The 6129-nt window shown below is 32.0% G+C and overlaps 1 non-coding gene across 1 annotated transcript; it reads right to left on the reverse strand.

Moving 5' to 3' along the window:
* Positions 1 to 3945: 3945 nt before the first annotated feature.
* On the reverse strand, positions 3946 to 4019 carry TRNAT-AGU (transfer RNA threonine (anticodon AGU)). The gene has a single exon. It is a non-coding gene; the product is annotated as a tRNA-Thr (tRNA).
* Between the last annotated feature and the right edge of the window lie 2110 nt (positions 4020 to 6129).

The following is a 6129-nucleotide window of genomic DNA, read 5'->3' on the forward strand; positions in this document are numbered from 1 at the left end:
CTTCTTGGATTAATAATAAACGACTTCTTGAAGATACGTATTTTTAACAGTGATAAAGGCGATATCTAATTATCATATTTCTTTGGAATTTTTAAGCGCCATTTCCTTTTATTTATTTCGGAGAAACTAACTACATTAATCTTGCTTCACTACTTGATTGCGTCTGTCTAACCCAGCAAAAAAAAAAAAAGGCACATTTTGCTCACGTCAAAACTGCACATAAATCGGTAAGCCGAAAACATAATGAAGTACTCAATCCCAATTAATACTTCATTAGTCTTACCGATTTCATTTTGGAGAAAATAATATATTCATATCATACTATCATACTAAAAAAAATCACTAAAACAGAATCGAACATCGGAAAGACAGACAAAGTAATTCGGTGATCCTAGGAGATGTTTATGTATTTTTATGAAGTTTGCCTAACAGTAATGAAATATATTTTAAAAGAAAAACATCAAAAAATCGAATGATTACTAAAGAATCACATGTCAGGTATCAGTTGAAAATAAACATGACTGTAAGCAGAGATATATTATATTTATGCCGGAATAAATATGGAATATAAAAAACAGGAGTATAAAATTTACAAAATAAGTTTTAAAATATTTCTCAAATGTTTAAAACTGACATTTTTTTTAAATGTAGAGTTTTAATTAATAAATTCTAATTAATAAGTAACTAATTCTAGTTGTAATTTTTGAATTTTTAAATGGAAAATTGTGTAATCGTTATTATTTTTAAAAAATGATTTTAATGGGAATTTTAAATGACAGAAATTGAAACTTGTTTGAAAATGTTTCAATAATTATTTTAAATTTCTTTAAATGTTTTAATTTTAAATAATTAAGTAGTTTAAATTTAAAAAAGTTTAAATATTTTTGAATGTAATTTTTAATTTATTTTTAAAATGTTTGAATTTAATTTTAGTTTACGTTTTAAAATTTTGAATTTAATTTTTAGTTTATTTTTGAAATTTTTGGATTTAATTTTTAGTTTATTTTTTAAATATTTGATTTTAATATTTTTAATTTTTTTAAAAAATTTTAAATTAAAAATTTTTTTAAAGTATTTTGGTTTGTACATGTTTAAATGTTTTTTCTGATTTCCAATTATTTCAATTTGATTCTGAATAACGACAATGAGGATGAATTCGGTTAACTAAAGATCTAATCCCACTCTGATGCACAAAATACAAACTGATTCAGTTTTTCCGATATATTTCAATATTTCCTTCCAGAATATCAATTTTGACCTATTATCAATTAAAATAACAAACTTAAAGCTAGTTTCGCTTCTTAGTCAACAAATACTTCCCGGGTTATGCAAATATTATCCTTGCGGGATGTTAAAATTCAAACGCCAAATAGTCCACTTTGTTTCTAGGAAAGAGCGAGAAGACTGGAAGAGACAAATTTAACCACTCTGTCATCCTAACGTGCGCCTTCAGCGGTTATCTTTACCATTAATGAGTTTACCTAAGCGTCCTTGTGTCGGCTGTTATAGCAAAGGCATTAGCAATCCCTCGGCTTTACCATCTCCGACACAAGTAATTTTAGTTCGGCACTGAAACCTAAGAACTTCCCCAGTGTTGATGTTTTAAGCTTTTAACTGTTTGTAGATATGACCTTTAAAATGTCGGGTAACTGAGAGAATTTTTATTCTGAAATCAAAGACAGACTGAAATACTAAAGCAGTCATGTGCTTTATGAAAACACCTGAAAATGTTTCCAAAAGGGAGCACAAACTTGACTAATTAGTACCCACGTGCAATAAATGATTATTTCTTCATGATGTCGTAACAATCAGGAGCGAATTGTCCATGCTTGCTGCGCACGCTCATTAATTGAGAAAGAAGTAATATTTATTTGTTAATAAATGCATGCATTTATAAGCATTCCATTTAGGCTTTTATTTTTGTAGACAGAAGACGTCTTAAGCTTGCGCGGTAATAATTGAGCTTTGCGTTGTGTATCGAAGGCCGATGCTTGCTCGTCTACTCAAAGCTACCTTGGCTTGCTCGGTTGTCGGAGCTTCCTGGTCCTCGCAGCAGCACTGTGATTTCATGCGCGCGCAGAGCCATTTCGCGTCGTCTCCCTCTGTTGCTTAAACACAGACCATACGCAGTCAACGTAGCTCTAGCCAGTAAGCTTCAGCCAGCCTTTTCAAGTGTGCGTGTTGCTTGGGAAAATTAAGTTACAACCAACTTTTTACGATGATGTTATTGACCAGTTCATAAAGAAGAACCGTAGGGTAGAATTTGTATTCAAGTAGCTAAATTGAAAAAAGATAGAATATCATTTGTAAAATAAATGTTGTATTTGTATGATTAAATGTACATAAATTTCTAAATATATAGTTTTAAATGGTCAGTAATTCATTATTCCGCTAATCAGATTTCAATCACCCCTCTCACTCTCTGACTGATAACAAGAGCAAGCGTGAATTTCAAGACCAGCATTCTCCCCTGGTAACAATAATGCTACGTCATCATGAAGCAATAATAGTTGGACACAGTAACATAATGAAATCCCTGTAGATGTGTTTTATTATATTCTTTATATAATAATAATTTAAAAACGGAGTATTATAATGATTATAATAATATTCAAACTTTTAATAAATAATAAATGATATTATGAAATTTAGCTTTAGTATATAACTGTATTATATTCTAGATGAAATATTTAATTTTAATGCTTATTTTTAAATATTATATTACCCTTGTGTATAATGCTTCCAAAAATGATCGTGGCGCCATCTTACGTCAGTTATGCTAATGCTGTCTTTTGTCAGTGGGGAAGTACCCTTAATATATATATACATGTTTCTTAATCGTCCTCAATAAACTTGCTGTGATTATCATTTGATTTATTTTTTTTACATAATTCACAAACCATGTTCCAGAGACCAAACATGGATCTTTTTGAAGCCACTTCAGGCCTCCAGTAATTACAGGAGTAGCCTTACAATGGGTGATGAAAGTCATCTTCCAATTAAGAGTTTATAGGGAACTGCGCATGTTTAATCTATTACTCGATACAAGGCAAACGTTTAGGACCCAAACCGCATGTGTTGAAGCAAATTAAAACCTAGAACAATCAGATAAGAGTATAAAAGAAAGGCTGGAAACGGGTCTGCAATGGGCCAGGCACGAAATGGGAGTCAGCAATGGGCCACACAGTGTTTGTAATTGTGTTGCAGCTAAGCTTACATCGTTAACGGGCGATTATAATTTTTTTCTTGCACCTTGACGTTCTTTGTTATTATTTATATGGCTAACGGCTGTCTGTGGTGATGATGTGTGGTCTTTTGCAAGGAGAAAAGACGTATTGCATTCTAAATAAGAGAAAAGACAACTGGCTTTTAGTTTGTGTGCGTGTGCGCGCCAGCTCCACACTATTTGCAGTAATTTGCTTACTTGTTGATTTTTAACTTGAAATTTTTAAATTCCAATTTGTAATGTTTTGACATTTAACTTGGAGATTTTAATATAAATATTATTTCTGGAGATTTTAATTTTCTTCAATGTTATTTTTATTTAATTAATTTAATTTAATTGTCTCACATACGATTTGCCTTCCGATGTGAGGAAGTGCTAAAATTATCTTCATAGAAGAATGAACATCAATCAATAAATAAGCAAAATATAAATAAATAAAAATAAACTGTAGATAAATCTTGTTTAAATTCAAATGAAACCATACAAAATAACTCATCTCTAGTAGCAATATCGCATGAAAATCACGTATAAAATGATGACATAAATTGTTTGATTTTAATGCAAAAAAAAAAAACGGAAAATTATTTAAATAAATTATGTTTACACATTTATTTGTTTTCATTTTAAAATAATTGCTCTACATGGATGGAGCAAAAGATACACAAACCGGTATTAACATTATAGAAAAAAAACTAATACAACGTAAAAAGTGCTAATGCAGGCACCGGTGGGATTCGAACCCACGATCTCCTGTTTACTAGACAGGCGCTTTAACCAACTAAGCCACGGCGCCCTGCGTCCATCGTCTTCTTAATGGTCAATTGGAAGTCAGATTTCAAAAATCTTGTAGCACGTCACATTTCTTTGGAACACATCCGTTTGTTTCAAGGACATTCAAGATGCTAACGAGTACAAAAAAAAAAAAAAGGAATTCACGTGTGCATCGCTTTTTTCTTATTATTTTAAATATGTATGTATATAAAAACTACAATTAACTTCTAGCATAAGCTCTATTTCTTTCTTTAAAAAAAAAAAAAAAAATGCATTGACGTCAAAGCGTTCCGAAAAAGGAAAAACAGTTTTAACTTCGTGAAACAGCTAATTGTTAAAAAGAGCCACCACAGCGGGCATAATCGCATCCATTATATAAAAGCGCCCATTAAAAAACAGACATCACTTTGTACTGTTAGTAAAGCTATTGTGACGTAGGAGAAATAACTGTCCACAGTCGAGAGAGAAAAGTTGTCCATTTCTACAGTCACGTGAATACGTGTAAGTAAACAATAAAAATAATGCCACGTGTGTGGCATATAATGTACATTACTGCATGCGCGCAGTCATTTTGGCTTCTATTGTTGCAATGAACGTGAAAATTCACTTCAAAACCTATTGAATTATAAAGTTATCTATTGATAAAAATAACGGATTTGATTGGGAAGTCTTTACGTTAAGACAGACGGCTCTTTTCAGGTTTTTATTATGATGAATTGCTACCGAGAAGGGTGGGGGGGGGAAGAGAGGGGGATAGACTTTACGACGAACCAGCTACAAGTTCCGAGTATCATTAGCTGTGTAATTGTCATTTAATAAGTACTGTTGGTGATCTACTGAATGCCATAATAGCTTTACCCGTTAAAGGCCTAATTAAACCATTGCGGTGATGTCCTTGCAAACTGTTAACTGCATACAACCTTAAATAAGGGGGAAATAATAAAAAAACTCAATTTTTATTATTTATTTATATTTTTAATACAGAGAGTCGGGCCTAACGAAATCCAGATTAGATGTAATCTACGCTTGACTCCTAAATCATACAATCGGACCCGTTTTTTTTTTATTTTTTTTTATTTTCCCTCTTCTTTCTATTCTAACAAAAAAATCTGCTAATGTACAACGCATTGTGAAAAGTATTCCCAGTTCCTGCAAACATTTGAAAAGAGAGGAAATCTTTTCTGCTTGTGGCATAATTTCATCTTGTAAGGCACCTGATGTTACGGCAACAATGATAAAGAAAAGGTGACCTAGAAAGAGAAGGACGAATGATATTTAACACTTCGAACGTATATACGGAGTTGCTTAGTTACAAAAGAAAACTAGGTTACACTGCTAGCAAATATTGATAACAGTTGGATGATGTATCCTGGTCAGTTCCTATTGCAATGTGTCACCTTCATGAACTGGCTTGTACATTTCCTCTATATCAAGCGCGCGATTCGCAACTCGTTTTTTAAAAAAAAGATTAGCACGGACTTGAGCGCGCTGATGTTGTTAGTTTCATCTTTTCATTATTGAAATCATGTATCGTCTGTTAAACAAAGTTGTGACTATTTTATCATCACATGTCGTTTTCATGTTTTTTTTTGTTTGTTTGTTTCTTCTTTTTCTTACGTATCAAGTTTTTTTTTTTTTTTATTCTATATTACTGTTACGGAATTTACTGAAAGGGATTTTAAGCTTTCTACCGGGTGCCATGACTATGAGATCGTTTTTTTTTTTTTTTTTTTTTTTTTTTTTTTTTTTTTTTTTTTTAAAGTATCTTCGTAGAAGGATCATTAACATTAGCTCATTTTTCGTCCGCGTGTGTCTATATTTAACTCGCTACTTACTTGGGGCTAGGCACAAGTGCTCGGTGTTCGAGTCTGCAAGTTTAACGCTACTTAAAGCCATCCCTGGTGTTTTAATTGTTCATAAACATTACCAAGAAGGACCCCGCTAAAAAAAAAAAAAAAAAATCATTCCCTACAGGTCATTTCTCTTCATGTCTAAAGGGGGAGAAGTAAAAAAAACCTCCTTAATTCCCACCCTTCCATTAGAATATCCCCCCCCCCCGCCTTCTACGCTCACATTCATTGCAAGAATAATTATCGTTTAACGTTGTTGAACTTAATTACTACGCAAATCAT

Source organism: Typopeltis vanoorti, chromosome 11, assembly GCF_054136105.1.
Source record: "Typopeltis vanoorti isolate ZY-2024b chromosome 11, IOZ_Tvanoo_1.0, whole genome shotgun sequence".
Taxonomy (NCBI): Eukaryota; Metazoa; Arthropoda; class Arachnida; order Uropygi; family Thelyphonidae; genus Typopeltis; species Typopeltis vanoorti.